Source organism: Camellia sinensis, chromosome 10 (assembly GCF_055761805.1).
Source record: "Camellia sinensis isolate YWXY chromosome 10, ASM5576180v1, whole genome shotgun sequence".
In the NCBI taxonomy this organism is placed as follows: domain Eukaryota; kingdom Viridiplantae; phylum Streptophyta; class Magnoliopsida; order Ericales; family Theaceae; genus Camellia; species Camellia sinensis.
Window position 1 is genome coordinate 77,027,456 of NC_138970.1, and position 18,900 is coordinate 77,046,355.

Below are 18,900 nucleotides of genomic sequence, written 5' to 3' on the forward strand. Positions count from 1 at the left end.
ACTAATTGTGCAAGTTCATGTTCACTTATCTTGTGTTTTAATTTTAAATTTATAAATAAATAAAAAATTGAGAAGTGGAAAAAAAAATGAGGGAAAAAGAAATGAAGAAAAGTAATTTAATATGTATATATATATTCAAGATCTAGATAAAATATTAAGTAAACCCATAAGCTTGAAAACACCACTTTTTAATACACAAAGGCACAGATCTTGTTAGTTGATATATGATTAGGTGTATCCACCTAATGTACTAAATTATTTCTATGTTTTAAAAATTAGTGGGTCCCACATTAAATATAGTTATAAAAGTTCATTGTGGAAACCTAATCTGAAAAAAATAACTTCGTAAAATATATGACTTGTGGGCTTTCCGGAATAGGCATTTGTTTAGTAGTAAGAAAAAGATGGGTAAACTAAAATAATGACTACTTGTACTAGTTGGTTACAACTTAATTATTCTTTTAAGAATGGTTTCTATTGTATGATTAACAATGTCATTTTCTTGAAGTTATTGTTAATTTGTCCAATGGTTTAGTTCTCATGCCACTGACCATAGAAATGTTTAATTTGTACAATAGTGGACTAATATGCCAATGGGTACAAAGCATGTGGTGGTTTTTTTTAGGAGCATGATAGAAAATATTAAGTAAATGGATTAAGCATATTTCTAACCCTTTACTAATTTTTTAATTTAATTTGATTTTAAATTTGAATAAAAAAATTGATTTGATGTAAATTATTTCAATCTTTTTATCAAATTTTCATCAAAATCTTTTTAAAATTCTCCACTTATCCCAAAATTTTCTTTTCATCAAATTTGATAAAAATAAAAATAATAATATATATATATAAAAAAAAAGCATCTCCAATGTTTCATCTTTTTAAATTTTCATAAAATTCAAATTTGATAAGTTCTTAATTTGATTAAAAAAAAAAATCTCTTATTTGATTTTGTGGGAAAAGTATTTTAAGAATGATGCCACGTGGCCAAGGTGCCTTCAAAATGTCGGTCGAAGTGCCATATGGGTGAGTCATGTTTGCCGAGGTGATTGCGACGTTGCCAAGGTTCGGTGCGGTAATGCCAAAATCCAAGATATTCGGATAGAGGACAAGAATCTTAGATGACATCAAGCTACCTATTTAGATAGAGATGAGACTCTTGAGGAAGTTCATCTTAATTTGAATTGTGTGAGTTGTGATAGATGTTATCATTGTAAATGATAGAGTCCCATGAAATAAGACTTCTAGGGAAAGTTGGACACTAATCATTATAAAAGTGAGGCATCCCCGTGGGTCTAAGATATGTTTTTATTTGTGATGCTTTTGATTGTGAATTGTGTACTTGTTTGATATCTTTGAGAGATAAGTTGATTGACTTGATTGTCGGAGTGCCCCCGAGTGGACAAACCACTGCGGTATTCTCATCTTCTTATTGGCAGGTGGTTGGCTTAATCTATTTTGCCACGTGCTCTCCAGCTAAGTTCTCTATTTGGTTGTATGATTGAAAATCAACACCCACAATTTGGTGCTATTTGTGGGAACTTAGTAAGGATAGATGGCCAACAACGGACATGAGGTAAAATTGGGGACGACATCCACAGTAAGGAGTAGGAACACATGGATTCTAATACTGAAGGAGGGGACAATAACAAAGAAGTACAAGAGGTCGACCTCGAGGCGAACAATGTTGCCAGGGATCAAAATGCGAACAAGAAAGGTAACCGAGATGAGTACTACCATAAATGCAATCTTCAGGTATGGAAGGATAGATGCTTGAGAAAGGATGAAGACATGGTGAACAAGTTGACAGACTTGTAGACGGTAGTCAACTTTATGATGCAGAATAATGTGATGCAACCAGCGTTTCCCTTGCAAGATACATCGGCACCAGCAGCCAAGGTGGGTGCCCAAAAAGGAGGGCAGATGTAACAACCCTCGTCATTGTTTACCGATTAACCACTGATTACTGCTAAACTGAGACTGATTATGATTGGTAACTGAATTGATTGAGTATATCTGTTTAATTGTATGTCTATCTGTTGACTGTTTGATTATCTGTTCATGCCTTTGTGTTTAAATTGCGAATTGAAGGCCTTATCGGCAGCCGAATCTGAAATTGATTGATGATTTGTGATCCTTAGAATTAATGTGATTTTATGGCATATTCAATTAAAATGTGTTTTGGTGTGATTAAATTAGGTTAAGTTAAGCCAAATTGCATGAGTTGACTTAATTACCATTTTGCCACCATTGAGTGGGCCACTTAGCCAACATACTTGAGCCTTGTTATACATGTAATCAAAACATTTCATCAGTCATTTCCCTTGTTATTGACGACCAAGAGGGAGAGAGGGAGAGAAGTGAGTGTTCTTGAGAGTTGGCTTAGAGAACTTGAAGAATTGAAGGATAATTGTCTAATTAAGCTTCTAGTCTTGTGATTGAAGACTTAGGTAAGGAAATTCAACCTCTCATTGTTGTGTTTAAGTTGATTCTTGCATGGTTCATGTCTAATTGAGGAGCCAAGTCATGTCTTAGTCTAATAATGTTGAATTGGAGCTCATTCCATGCATGCATGTTTGAATTGTTGAGTTGTGAGTTGATTTCATGGTAAAATGTTATATGCATGTTCATATTGTGTTTAAGTCCATGATTTCATCTTGTCCTTGGAAGAATTGGCTCACTAGAGCATGAAATTGAAGCTTCGAAATGGTTTAAATTCATGCATGTTATGTTTGATTTATGTTCATGAAAATTGGTTTCAAATTGAGTCGAATTGATCTTCCTTTGGGGCTTTGATTTTACAATTGAGCTTTGAATCATGTTAAACTATGAGTTTTGATGTGTTTTCCAGCAAACTAGCCCAAGAGGATCAAAATTTATGTTTTAAAACTTGGTTTTGAGCTTGAGGTTCAAATCTGGAATTTCCAGAATTTGGACTCATGCTCGAGCGCCACGCTCGAGCGGGGTGACTGGCGCTCGAGCGTGAAATTCGTGCTCCCAATACTTTGCACTGTTTTGATGTCCGCTCAAGCGGAATAATTGACGCTCGAGGAGGACATTGTGTCTCATGCTCGAGCGGGTGTTGAGTGCCCAATCGAGCGTGATTTTCACCTATCCAGCACTTTTGACTGTTTTGCTGAACGCTCGAGCGGGTAATTCTACGCTCGAGCAGAAACCTTTGTCTGCATGTCCGCTCGAGCAGAATAACCTACGCTCGAGGGTGACCCCTATTTCTGAAAATTCTGAAAATGCTTTTAAAGTGTATCTTTGCATTCTCATCTCATCCTAGGCATTATTAGGCCTAGTTTAAGACATCTTAATGAGGATATAGATGTAGAACACACCGAGGCAAATTAGGGATTAAGTTATTATCTTTCCCAACTGTGTAGCTTAGTGTGTGTTCAATCTGTAATTGTGTAGGGTTGGCGACTGGGGACGCGCTCTAGCTTTACTGTAGCCCAGAACTCTGTGAGTAACAACTGTGTAAAGATATGTTCAAAATGATTATCTTCTGAACAATTGAACTGTACTGCTTTCCAAACTGATACTGTTAATTGAATGAATGCATGTCCTATATTCTGAACTGTATTGTGGCATCCTTAGCAACTACTGTTTACCGTTATTGTTACAGAGATCTCTGTCGATTCCCTTGTTGGAACCACTACTGTTTACTGATTGATGACCATCATTTATTGTTCGGTCTTTTAAGACCTACTGTTTATTGTACTGTTATGCTAATGGATGTATCACATATGACTGAATGACTGATATACTGAATTAACAAACTGTTTTCATTACTGTAAGGACATTCATTTTTAACCCCTTTACGCATTACGTTATTCACTGGGCTTTAGCTCACTGCTTATATATATATATGTAGGTGTACAGGCACCAGACCGTGGCTAGAAGCGTCGGGGTTAAGCTCCAGTTTTGTCAAGCCAACCGATGTGCCTCACTGTGAGGTTCCAAGCCCATCAAGTTATGGCTTAAGGGTGTTTTAAATTTCCCCGTCTGTCTCTGTATCTGTGTGTATAACTACTGTTACTGGACTGTTTAATAGGGATTAGGTCCCTGAACTGAAGGATTGTATATATGTACATACTGTTCTGTACTGTTCATGTATATGTGTATGAATAGTTTTTTTGGCATACAGACTGTCACAGCTCATTGGACATTGTTTATTTACTGTTTTGGCTTCCGCCATGTCCCTGTACTCTGTTTTACTGTATTACTGTTAAGCAAGCCTTCGGTAACCTTGAATTTTTGGCCGGTTACGGTGCTAAACCCATAGGGGCGAGTTTGGGTCGTGACAACAGAAGGCAGTACCAACTGTTTCACAGCATGCTAAGGGACAGGGAAATTCACATCAGCAATCGCGAGATGCCGAGCAGACAGAGTCAGTGCGAGAAGAGTCCTAAAGGACACTACAAACCAAGGACACCTACGTCAGGGGATCTTGGCAGATCCTAGAGTAGGGCCTTTATTTTGATGATGTAGTAGACGTGGAGAAGTTCAAGAGAACACACCCTAACACAGGAAGCAGCATGCCGAAAAGACTGAAGTCAAAAAATAGTCGATCTCCCGGACCAACGAATGAGGACCTAAGAAATTACCTCTAAAGGAAGAGACATGATGCCGAGATCACATCCAACACCTAGCTGAAGACATCATTCTTGGTGGAGTTTGATGCATTCGAAACACTGAAAAGGTTTAGCATGTCGAGCTTTCAAATCTATGATGGTAAGTCAGACCTAGACTTTCAAGTTGGATTATACTTAAATTTAATGGCTTTGTAGAGTGGGAATAGGCAGCTATTGTGCAGGGTGTTCCCATCGTTATTTGGGGAAATAACATCAGATTGGTTCCACAAATTGCCGAAAGGATGCATGAAGAGTTAAGAAAGCCTGGCTGGGATATTTGTGGCCAGGTTTGTTACAAATAGATTGTAGCCACTGAGGGTAGACTCCCTACTAGCGTTAATGATTAGTGATGGTGAAGGTCTTAGGGCCTACGCCAAGAGGTACTATGAGGTTTACAACCGGATTCCGGCTTGTAACCAAGAACTCACAGTCGTATCTTTTAAGAAAGGCTTGGATGATGGGCAATCACTTGCAAAGACTCTCTCGAAAATGTTAATCATGTTGTTTAATTTTGATGATGTCTAAAATATTAATTGAAAATTTGTAAATAATATACATATTTTATATTATTTGACACAAAATATTATCTATTTAAAATATATATTGTATGATACATTTGTTAAAAATTATTTTTAAAAAAAATATTTTTGAAAACTTTACTATTCATTTTTTGAATAATTAGGCTGATTACAATTCATCTTTTGACAAATTTGATATTGTTGGTTGTATTATTTTGACAAATTTGGTATTAATGGGTTGTCTTCTTTTGACAAAATTGATATGGAGTGGAAGGTTATATTTAATTTAAAACCTCTACAACATATACAGAAAAATAGTATATATGATCAGATCTATTATAAATATTACTTAAAGGGATTTTACTATATATGCAAATATTTAATTAGCATATTATATAGAATGTATATAATATAAATATAGTACATCATGTAAGCAATTAAATTTTTTTCACTACATTGATTATATCATATTATAATAAAACAAGAAGGAAAAGATGGACTTATATATTATAATAAAACAAGATGAAGCAAATCATTTGCTTGTTTGAAAGTTGTGAACTTTGTATTAAATTGACCACAAAAATGATGGCTCCATGTTTGAAAAAACAAAAAAGGAAAAGAAAAAATTAGTTTTACTTTTATCTTTTTAATTATTAATATTTGCTAACTATTTAAAATCAAGGAGCGTGCTTATGTAAGTCATAGCGTCAGCAGCGTGCTTATGTAAGCCATAACATCAGCAGCGTGCTTATGTAAGCCATGACGTCAGCAAGGAGTGTCCAACGGATATATTTTTGTGTATAAATAGAAGTGTTGTGTGTGGAGAAAAATCAAGAACTGGAAGAGAAAATTTTCTTTAAGCTTCAAAATTCTGAGTATATTGTATTCTGCTCTTTCACTTTCAGATCTAAGTCTAGCATTTGTTCTTACACTTTCATATCTACTCTTTATGAGAGAATTATTGTAAAAGAGTGTTTAAGTACCACTTATTCTTATTTCTCATTTTTGTGAGAGATTTTGTAAGGGTAAGACATTTATTATTGTGTGAGGCTCAATAGATAAGAGTAAGTCATGTGCCAAATCCACAAGCTTGGTGGTGTATTTATTCAATTGATAGTAAAGAAATTCTCAAAGAGGTTTCTTGGGGAGTGGACGTAGGCCTGGCCTGCCGAACCACTATAAATCTCAGTGTTTGATTTTCTCTCCCTATCTCTCTTACTTTTGATAATTATTATTCTGTTTTTTTATTAAAATTCTGAATATTGTGTTAATTTTAATATCGTGAAATTTTTAATAACCTAATTCACCCCCCCTCTTGGGTTGCCTACTTGGGATAACAGAAGAATATGTAAAAACTAATGGTGTGGATTGAAAAATACGCCAGGATTGAGAAAGTCTTAAGGTGATGTTCCAGTAGTGAATAAGGCAATTAACTTAGACTTGTCGTGATGATAGAGTTGAACTAAGTACAAGGCGATGTTTCAATGTGAAACAAGGCAAAACTAGCCAATTTGGTTGGTTTATGCGAAAAGCTGAGGTAGAAAGTACTCTCGGTACATTGAGGTCAAGCCTCAAGTGTTTAGTTTGGGCGAACCGAACGCGATGATGTCGGTCATGGACGTCTAAGTTAGACTTAAGCAAGAACTAGGCAATGCATCCCTAATGTGAACATAAGTGATACTTAGGTTTACATTAGGGGACAGGAAACATGAATAAGTATAACACTTATAAAAAAAAATTAGGAAAGGTTTACAAGTTGAAGTTATCCGAGATGACTGATAGAGATACTATCCGAGATATGTTAGCTGAGATGGCTGATCACTAAGCTAAATCCAAGATGATCAGTTCCAAATAATTTACTAGTGCTATACCCAAGGTATTTTGATCCGAGTTAAGCAACCAGGTTGTTAGACTTCGAAGGATAAGAAAAAGTCTAAGTATAGAAACATACAAGATAGAGAAGATAGCAAAGCATACACAAAAGCAGTTATGAAAGGCAAACATCCAACACTTAGAAGAAAGAGAAGAAAAGAGCATGGCCTAGGTGGAACAGATCCCAGATGGAAGAGCATGGCCTAGGTGAAGCAGATCCAAGATGGAAAAGCATGGCCTAGGTGGAGCAGATCCCAGATGGAAGAGCATGGCCTAGGTGAAGCAGATCTAAGATGGAAGAGCTCAGCCTAATTGAGCAGATCCTAGATCCCAGAAGATAAGATCTTAGCCTAGATGACTAGGTCCGAGAAGACAAGAGCGCAGCCTAAATGAGCAAATCCCAAATCCCAAATCCCAAAAGACAAGATCTCGGCCTAGATAAGTAGGTTCGAGAATATGAGAGCTCAACTTAAGTGTACAGATTCAAGAGGAAAAGGCCTCAGCCTAGGTTGGCAGATCCAATATGAAAGAAGTTCGACCTAGGTGAACAATTTTGAAAAGATCAAAACTTACATGAGGCAAACAAAATTGAGAGACAAAGCTTACCCGAGATTAGAAGATCTTGACGGTGAGGGATTGCCGAGGCCTTGGAATGTGGCTTAATGAAATTTGGAGCTCGACTCTAATGAAGTCAATAACCTTAGCCAAAGTTAAGAATAAATCGAAGGGAATGACTATTGAAATGAAATCGAAGGAACGACCTCTGAGCCAGTTATCTTAGGCTTGTCAAAAAGGTAGAGCTGAAACTAAGGGATGTTCCAACGAGGAACTGTGCATTTAACTTAGGCTTGTAGGGAAGGCAGAGCTGAACTAAGTTAAAGTGATGTTTCAATGAGAAACAAGACGAAGCCGGCCATGATCTGGCTAATTTGTACGAAAAGTCGAGGTAGGTTCTCGGTGCACTAAGGTTAAGCCTTAAGTGTTTTGTTTAGACGAGCTAAACACGATGACTTTGGTCATGTATGTCTAAGTCAGACTTAAACAAGATTCAGATGTTGTATTTCTAATGTGAACCTAAGTTGTATTTACATTTACATTAGGGGGCAAAGAGCAAAGATAGTTAATGAAGACTGAGTCAGTGATTTGAAAGTGATACTTGGTGAAATTTTCAAAAACGTTTGGTGAGATGAAGGTATCTGAGATAACACTTATATCCGAGATGACATGATCTGAAATGATGGTTTTATCCGAGATGTTGAACTGCTCCTTATCTTAATCTCGGACAGTGTAATGCCCCAAAATAATTACAATAAATCATCCACAATATTAATAAATAACGACAATGTATATGTGTAATTCTTCCATTAATTCCAATCACTTGTCCAAAAGAGTAACATATGCAGATATACATTCACAAGCTTAACCCGGAATCTATAGCAAATGTCACTTAATAGAGAAATGGGTTGAAAAGTAAACAAATAAGATAGCGCCCTAATGTCTATAATTTTCAAAGACAATGCTTGGTTATAACAAAATGGATTTAAATCCAATACAGTTAAAACTCTAGGCTTGTACAAATTAAATACACAATTAACACAAAAAAGAAGCCTTCAGCTCCAAGTTCCTCCTAAACTATGTCCTTGGCGGAGGCATATCATTAGCACCTAAAAATGGTTTTCCCATATAGAGTGAGTCAAAGCCCAGTAGAAATACTCTAACACAGTTTATGAATCTTAACAAAGATATAAGGTGAATGCATATGTAATGCTCAAGTTGAAAACATTTTATATCTCCTTTCAAAACCATGCAATGCCAAGTCTCTATCAAAATTCAAGAAATCATTTCCTTTATAATAGAAAACAGGACAATAAATACAACTCTAGGAATCCCTAGGTAAGTGTTTGCAAGTAGGCTATATAAGCACTACCAATTGTCATTTTTACAGATATTAATCGGAAGACTCGACACTTAACTATGCGGATTTCTAGACTTTCACCAAGGACACACAGGCCAACATAATACCGTAACCACACCCTTTACCCAGATTCACCAATGTATTCACCCATTTTCCTCAAAACAATAGACATTTTCAATTGTGTTAAATATGCAACAACGCCCAATGCAAATGGATGAGACAATGGTTTCAATTCTCCTAGTTCTCATGCAATTTCTATAACAATCATAGTTATTCTCCACCGATAACTCAAAACAGATATCTCTAAACAAATAAATAATTTTTTAATAAAGATAAACTTTCTAAAAATCTCAAGATGGAAGTGATAATACATATCCAACTCCGCCATCCTTATTAACATCAATCCAATTCCACATTTCCAACATCAATTCCATTTATCATTACAAAATCAACATTTGCCATTCTTAGGGCAAAATCCCCTTTCCTTTACCAATCAATTTTGAGGATAAAAATCCATCATTTCATCATAATTCAACAATAAATACATTTCCTCAATCATTTCTAACAATTCATTTGAAAACCCCTCCTTTTGATTTCAACCCAAAATCCTAGATTTGTCTAAAAATTCCCAAATCACAATGTTGTTTCAAAAACATAAATAACTAAGTTAAAAATCATAAGAAGGTGGAAAGATATCCTTACCTCAAGAAGTGAAGAGGAAAACTCGAGAAAACTCAAAGTTGACAAAACCACGAAGCTCTTAGATCAAAACAAAGCCATTAATGAGATCTACAACCTTTCTCAAAGGACCAAGGTGAAAAGATGTCTCTAATTGAGTAGATCTAGTGATCTATGTGAAGAAAGTTGAGTTTCGAAGAGAGAGAGAGAGAGAGATTCACGGTTTAAAGGAATAAAGAGAGAGAGAGAAAGAGAAAAGAATGTTTGAGAAAAGAGTGTTTGGGTTTATTTATAGTAGTAGTATAATATCCCTAAAGTCAATGAAAAGAATAAAACAAAAACCCCCTCAAAAGGTAGGGCCCAAACTGAATCCAAATCTGAGAAAAACTCGCAGGGCTCAAGAAGAAATGTTGAGACACTTATATTTGCAGCAAGGGGGCTGACCCCCTGAACCCATGGTGTTGTTCCCAAAAACCAGCAACCACACCTAGGACACAGCAGCAAGGTGGTGTCGACCCTAGGAACCCAAGGTGTTAACTCCAGAAGCAAAACCAAACATGAAAGGAAAAAAAAACGACCGCTACAGATGTGGTTTCCCGAATTCAAAAGCAATAAATGGGTCGGGTCTAAATCATGATCACTATAGATAAAGTCTTAGCCTTCTTGATAGGCCTTGGCGTCTGCTCCTTGTTGGTTAGTGCCTTTGCTAGTTTCTTCTTAACTTCGACAGCTTTCTTGTCAACGGCCTTAGCAATGGCCTTGGCTTCGGTAACAGTAACTTGGTCCTCTTGCTTCATGTGCTTCTCTTCTAAGATATTGAGTTATTGGAGGCATGAGAATGTTAGATTGACTATAAGGAGATGGAGTGGATTGCATAGTTATGACATCAAAGATGCCAGCAAGAAGGTCTTCTACAACAAGAGTTCAGCGAGACATGTCATCATTGGTTACGGCGATGGTTACTCGCAGATAGGGCGATTAGAGGATTATGAAGGTCTAAGGCTGGGAGCTTAGGACCTTGGTGTTTCTTGTTCCTGGTTCTAGCTGCAAAATTGTCGCTATGTCAGTGTTTGCACTGCCATTGAGATGGTGACTTGATGCATGGGATAGCTGATAAAGTGCTTGGCTGCTAGTCTAGTTTAGCTGGTAGAGTTTGAACCTTGGGCACAAATGGAGTATTCATAGTAATTAATGCTTCAAGAACAACGATGATGGTTTATAGAGGTCAAGAGAGAGAGAGATAGAGTCTGCGGACACAGAGAAAGACGAAATAGGAAAGTGAAAAGGTTTTGCTGGAATGGAAAGAGGTGACAGATTGTAATGATTTAAGTTTCTTGGAAGACGTGTGATGATTGATGTTAGGTGACGTCTAATCAGGCGGCATGTGTCGATTACGAGACTTATTGGGAACTAATGAAGAGGTGACACATCATGTTGTTAGTGTGACGGTTGAGACGACATATTTCGAATCTTGATGTTCTTGAACTAGTGAGATATGATCTCGACTAGTAGTGCGATCTCGGTTGAGATGTTGATCTTGGATGAAAGAACATGTTGGTTCTTGATTCTTGATGAGTGGACACTTGAGTCCTTGTTTTTTGACGTCGACGAGTCATGACCTCGGTCAGAGGAGTATTTCTAGCATGTTGTTTAGCTGACATGTTGGAAGATTAGACGATATAGGTTCCATCACCTTAGGTTGCCGAGGTAATAGAACCTAAAGGGCAGTCGTGGGGAAGCATTTTAAGAATGACACCACGTGGCCAAGGTGCTTTCAAGATGTCGGCCAAGGTGCCGAGTAGGCGAATCATGTTTACTGAGGTGATTACGGTGTTGCCGAGGTTTTGTGAGGTAATGCCAAAATCTGAGATATTCGGATAGAGGACAAGAGTCCTAGATGACATCAAGCTTCCTATTTGGATAGAGATAGAACTCTTGAGGAAGTTCATCTTAATCTGAATAGTGTAAGTTGTGATAGATGTTATCCTTGTAAAAGATAGAGTCTCATGAAGTAAGATTTCTAAGAGAAGTTAGACACTGATCATTATAAAAATGAGGCACCTCGTGGGTCTAAGATATGTTTTTATTTGTGATGCTTTTGATTGTGAATTATGTACTTGTTTGATATCTTTGAGAGATAAGTTGACTGACTTAATTGTCTAAGTGCCACTGAGTGGACAAACCACCGCGGTATTCTTATTTTCTTGTTGGCAGGTGGTTGGCTTAACCTATTCTGTCACGTGCTCTCCAGCTAAGCTCCATGTTTGGTTGTGTAGTCGGAAATTAATACTCACAAATTTGATAAATATTTAATGAAAGAATTTGAGATGATTTTTTAACATTTTTTTATCAAATTTAAATTTGATGAAAGAAAATGTGAATGATTGGAGATGCTCTAAGATATGGCCAATCCTTAGATTTTATTTAGTTGTGAGTTTGTGAGATTAATGTCAAACATGAGATTTGAAAGAAGGTGTGATTTGGAGTTCAAATTAGGAACTTAAAATTGAAAAGTATATTTAAATTTAAACCAATTTGCTTATCCTCCATAAAAAAAAATTAAAATTAAAATAAATAAATAAATAATATGAGTCTATAACATATCCTTTGCAATTTAACTCAATATTTGATGGTAAAACAAATATACAATATAATGTTCTATATATATATATATTGGACAATGCCAAAATATCTAAGAAGGTTTTACAAGAGTCAAATTCACTATACCCCCTAAAAAAATGATTAATCTAGTCCAAATATGTAACCTTTAGAAAGGTGGAGGAACTCATCTCTCTTTTTTTCTTTTTAGTAAACTAGAACCTATAGTGACTTGTTTGGGAAATATTATTTTAGTAATTTTTTATGAAAAGATATATAGAAAAGTAGAGAGGGTGATATAACAACTTATTGTGACTTTTTGACTTTTTAACTAAAATACTTAGTTCCCAAATGAGCCTTAGCTTTAGGTATTCAACCTCTATAACAACGCTAGCAAAGAAAAAAAAAATACTCTACAACATCATTATACAACTAATTGCAATATAATAAGAAATGTAGTGAAAATTTTATAATTGATCAATCGTACTGAGTTGATGTTCACTATTAGTATCTTGTATAATTAATTATTGCATCAACTGAGTCTCAATTGGTCAGATATAGATCTAGTGCTACTTTCAAACTATCTAAAAAATCTAAAATCGTGAAGATATTGATTTGTGATTATGTATCACTTTTAAACAATAAAGAACAATCCCAATCAAACAATCAAAGACTAAATGACACAATGATTTAACGTGGGAAAATCACAACTAGAGCGACTCCAATTGTGATAAAAAAAAAAAAAAAACGGGTAAAAGCCACAAAACAATAAACTAAGAAGACACAAAGGAATTACACAAGTGTACTCTCAATTACCTAGCGAATCCACGCCCGAATCAAACTGAGTCCCATGTGCCTCTTCCAGCCATGTCTTCACCTCGGAATTGTCTTGCCCAACATTGAATCCACAATGCCGATGTCGAATCCACGATAATGAGCAACTCTGAAATCCACCAAAGTTTCAGGCTCAAGTTCCATGGAACCCACTGAAGAACAACTATCTCTTTTGTGAATAAAACAAACTAAACAAACCCTTTGTTATAACCCACTCAATTCATGATTGAACTCTCACAGATATCAAAGGAAACAAGTAAAGAAGCTCAAAATGAAAACCCTAATACCCAAGAAAAAGATCTGAAAGTTGTAACCCTAAATTCAGACTGAAACGCAACTTTATAGCAAACAGGGCTGCGATGGTTACTCAAGCAAAGGAATGCTCGCTCGAGCGAGGATACTAAAACGCGTGTTTTTTCAAGTGTCTTCGCTTGTGCCACCAAAGTGTCGCTCAAGCGAAAAATGCATCTTCTCAATATTTGTACAGTCAGTGAAAACTTCTAGGACCAAAATTTTTTCGCTCGAGCGCACATTCTTTCATTTGAGCGAACCTGTACTCGAGTGAACTAATAACTTCGACTGCATTTTTACTTTTTGCTTCAGGGGGCGCTGCCCCTCAACCCCACCCAGGTGCTGTCCCGGACGCGCCAAGGGGCATTGCCCCTTGGACCTCCGCGAGCTGACTAGGCAACTCAATCCCCGACATAGTCAGCAAAGTGGCAAACATGATATGATTAACATCACAAACTCCTCTGCTCTACATAGGCATAATTCTGGTTGGATTCGCATCTAAATACTCATAGCCTCACTAAAATAAAAGATCAAATAAAATTACAATTGAAAGGAGTTTTGTCAAACGGGATTGCCAATAACAAAAACCTAACACTATCTATCTCTAAACACCCACAACTCGGCTTCAATGCTGGAAGTAACTCTATAAACCTACAACAACCCACAATCCATTCTCCTTGATTATCCCAACAGTATAACATTATGTTTTGTAAGGTTCTTCCAAATCCACCAACTTAATACTTTTGTTATGTCATTAAAAAGATGGGTAAATTATATAGGAGACTTACATGCAAGTTCCAATAGGTAGATTTATTATCTAATAGATCCTAAAATAATTAGTGGCTTTTTTTATCAAACACTGTTAAAAAAAAGTCACTAATTGTCAGTTTTCAGCGATAATTTAAAAAATTCGTCACAGAAAAACGTCACTAAATGTTAGTTTTCAACAACATTATTCAAAAAATCGTTACACTTTTTTTTTAGTGACGTTTTTGCTAGGACCAACTTTCAGTGACGAATTGATAGAACTTTAGGAAAATTAAGTTCAACTATGAGGACTTACTGGTAATCTACCCAATTAATTATAAAGACATCTCTTAAGATTTGTTTAAAATACAGATTGTCTCCTGTGATTATAGAAATTACATCCCGCTCTTTTATATTTCTAATTATATAACAAATAACTCATTTTATTAATAAATTATCTCATTTTATATTGGTGGTAGAATATCGAGTGAGTTATGGCAGGCGGAATGGGAACAATGTTGCTCATTTGGTGGCTAAGTTTGGGTATAATGGGAGTAGATGCTATACTTGGGAGGGTGTTCCTTCCTCGTGGTTGTTGAGCCCGCTAAGGAGTGTAGTGTTATGTAATGTGTTTGGCTATCAATGGGTTCGTTTGAGAAGTTGACTATTTTAGTCAGCTTTTTTAATTGTTTTGGCTATTTTACTTTGGTTAAAAAAGTTATATTGGGAAGTTTGTTAGATTTTTTTGTAGTTGATTTGATAGTTGTGAGAGAAAAAATTAATGATTATGGTTTAGATGTAACATTTATTGACTATTTTAACTTATTTTATTTTTATAGATTATTTTTAGTCAAAAAAAAAGCCATTGCCAAGCATCTTGGCTATCATGTTGACAAAACAAAAATATTAATTAATTATCAAATTAATTAATTATTTTTAATAATATTATAAATATATTTTAATTAACAATTCAAATAATTTTATTGTTGTATAAGAGAATAGTTGAAATTTCATTTTTTATGTTAATTTTATTAAATAAAAAATTATGACAAAGGATATTTGTAATTTTTAAATCCATATATAGCAATTTGTATTTTAAATAAATTTTAGAAAATGTATTTATAATTTACTCTAAAAAGACCGCAAAAAAGTATAATTTGTTCATATATAATAGCTATGGACATTGTGTGAGTGATTTTTCGATCACACTGCCCGCTTAGTATTCAGCTAGAAAGCACTGGCAGAATAGATGACACTTGGCTAACCTGTAACAGAAAGAGAAAATTCCGGTGGTGGTTCGTCCACCCGGGGGCACTCCGACGATCAAGTCAGTATATTTCTCAAAGATAATCAATAATGCTAAACTCAATGCTCAAAGCATAAAATTGCGTACCTCTGACCCATGGGGGTGCCTCTCTTTTACAGTTACCTCAATCCTAATCCTAATAGAAGCCTGACTTCTATGGATTCCTGTTCAGTACTTACTTTGGACTCCTCAAGAGATAAAGATAAACTTCCTAAGAGTTTTATCCTTATCTTGGCTAAGTCTCCTCTTTATTCTAGGACTCTTGTCCCTTATGCGCTTTTCTCAGACTCCGATATCTTCGGAGATAACCTCGGCTTAACCGAGATAACCTCGGCGTCATGACCCTGACACGTGGCACCTCGGCTGACACGTCGGTGTCACCTTGCCACGTGTTAGTACTCAAAAATATATCCCCACAACTGCCCCCTAGGTTCTATTACCTCGGCATTCTGAGTTGATGGAACCTACACTGTTCGTTCATCTGTGCCCCTATGTCCGAGATCAAACTCGCTGACCTCAAAGTTCCCTGGACTTTACTGTCCACTTCTGTCAAGTATCAAGCTTCATGCTTTCCAAGCTGCTCGAGATCACACCTCCTAGCTGAGGTTCTTGTTCCATTAATTCGTAAACTCCAAGAGCTTTGCAACTGCTCCACTCACATTCTTTGGTGGGTTCCCGACTTTGAGTCATCTATTTGACTCCGGGGATCTTCATATCGGCGTTCATTTCTCTTGGTAGGTTCATAAACTCTTTTATTAAGCTCAATCTTTCATAACTCTTCTGAATCCTTTTACTTGCCCTCTGTTGTCTTCTATTTTCGTCTGTTTTCAAGTTTTGAATTGTTTGAACGCCCGGCATTGTTCTTGTCATATCCGCTTTCTGTTGCTAGCATCGTGTCTGGGTCATTACTTTTCTTGTTCTTCACATACTTACTTAGTGCCTGTGCACTTGGCTTTATTCTTGAACTTTGTCGTCTTCTTGACTCTGATTTTTCTCTTTTTTCATTCAATCCTCTGGCTTTTTCTCTTTCTAGATCTTTTGCTTAAATCCACCATTGTTCCAAGCTTTCAAGCTCTGCAACTATTTTCATTCCTCTCCTCCGGTGAAGCTTACGTCATTCTGTCATTTTCGCATCCGTTGTCAGACTTCGACAATTCTCATTCCGGCTTCCCTCTTTCTGGTAAGCCACTGTTCCTCCTGGTTTTATTTCTTGTTGCTTTCCAAGAAACTCTGCTTCATTGTTAAGCACCATTGTTGTTTTACCCGTTGTTTCTAAATCATCTTCTTGAATACACATTGTTCACACATTTGTTGATTTTTGCCACTGTTCTTGGCTTGACACACCTATGCAATCTTTTTGTCTTGATTTCCTGATAGCTTCATCACCATTCTTGATTACGAATTACATTCTTGTTTCTGTTTTCTGTGTCTTTTTCCAGATTCTTACTTTCAATCCTTGCCTTCAAACTCCGAGGTGCCAATCGCCGAGAAGAGCTTTGATCAAACTCTTCGGGAGATCGATGCTGAGCTCGAGGCCAAGAAGGCTGCTGAGAAGTCTTCCCAACTGTCTTTTATATCCTGCCATTGATGCCGAGTAGTTTTGTTTCCTTCTTTTACTCCTTGTACCTTGTACTCTGTCCTTCTTTGTATGCTTTTAATCCGGCCGACGTGCCATTTTTGTAGTCTGAATAATTTATTTTTCAATATTCAGGCCGAAGTGCCTTATTTTTTCTTTAAATGCATTTCTCTAATTTCTTCTTTGAATGAATGTCTTCTTTTTTCTGCTCTTGTATGATTCTACACGTAGAATAATTTGCATGTCTTCAAAGTGCACCTTGACTGTGCAATCTCTTCGGGTAAAATATCTCTGTCACAACTTCTAATCTTGCTCATCTCGGCCTTGTCCTAACACTTGAAAATGTTGTAACAAATATTTTCATAAGTGTTGCTTAGGACTTGTCACTTTCTCAATGTCTTCTATCAAGACTTCAGTTTTCTATATTTTAAGTTTTGACAACCTGGTAGTCTTGGCAAATATGCAGATATTGCTTGAGCTTGACTTAAACTTGTAAATTTTTCTCAAAAATTTCAACAAGTGTTTTAACCATCATCCTTTATCATAACCTCGGCTTAATTTCAGCTTATAAGTTTTTCTCAAAATTTCAACAAGTGTTAAACCATCTTCCTTTCGATATGACCTCGGTTTAACTATAACTTGTAAATTCACACAGAATTTCAACAAGTGTTTAAACCAATCTTCTTCCGATACGACATCGGTTTAATTTCAACTTGTAAATTCACACAGAATTTCAACAAGTGTTAAATATCACATCGGTTTAACTTCAACTTGTAAATTTACACAGAATTTCAACAAGTGTTAAACATCATCTTAGTTTAACTTCAACTTTTAAATTCACACAGAATTTCAACAAGTGTTAAACACCATCTCAGTTTAACTTCAACTGGTAAATTCACACAGAATTTCAACAAGTGTTAAATATCACATCGGTTTAACTTTAACTTGTAAATTCACACAGAATTTCAACAAGTGTTAAATATCACATCGGTTTAACTTCAACTTGTAAATTCACACAAAATTTCAACAAGTGTTAAACATCATCTCAGTTTAACTTCAACTTGTAAATTCACACAGAATTTCAACAAGTGTTAAATATGACCTCGGTTTAACTTCAACTTGTAAATTCACATAGAATTTCAACAAGTGTTAAATATCATCTCGGTTTAACTTCAACTTGTAAATTCACACAGAATTTCAACAAGTGTTAAACATCATCTCAGTTTAACTTCAACTTGTAAATTCACATAGAATTTCAACAAGTGTTAAATATCACATCGGTTTAACTTCAACTTGTAAATTGTCCACAAATTTCAACAAGTGTTAAACAATGATTTCGGTTTAACTTCAACTTGTAAATTGTCCACAAATTTCAACAAGTGTTAAACAATGATTTCGGTTTAACTTAAATTGTAAATTGTCCACAAATTTCAACAAGTGTTAAACATATTCTTCTTCTCTCTTCTTCTCTTTGCATGGCTTCCACATACTCCTTTGCGAACCTTACAAAAGGTCTTCAATCTGGCTAACTGCAGTCCAACCTTGTGTGTTTTCTTTTTTTATCTTCTGGGATCTGAGATCTGCTCACTGAGCTCTTCTCTTCTCGGACTTAAGTGCCGAGATCTTGTCTGCTAGAATCTTGGATCTGCTAACTCAAGTTGAGCTCTTCTCTTCTCGGACCTACTCATCTAGGCCGAGATCATGTCTTCTAGGATCCGGGATCCAGGATCTGGAATTCGGGATCTGCTCACTTAGGATGAGTTCTTCTATACTTGAATGTTATCTCCTTGGGAGTGCTCATGCCCCCTGCCTTTGCATCCCTTCTAGAAGGGTCTTCGTTCCACCGTAGGTATCTCTCCTTCCATACCTGGAGGTCATCTTCGTTGTAGTATCCGCTTTGATCTGTTGTCTTTGGTGCGTCACCT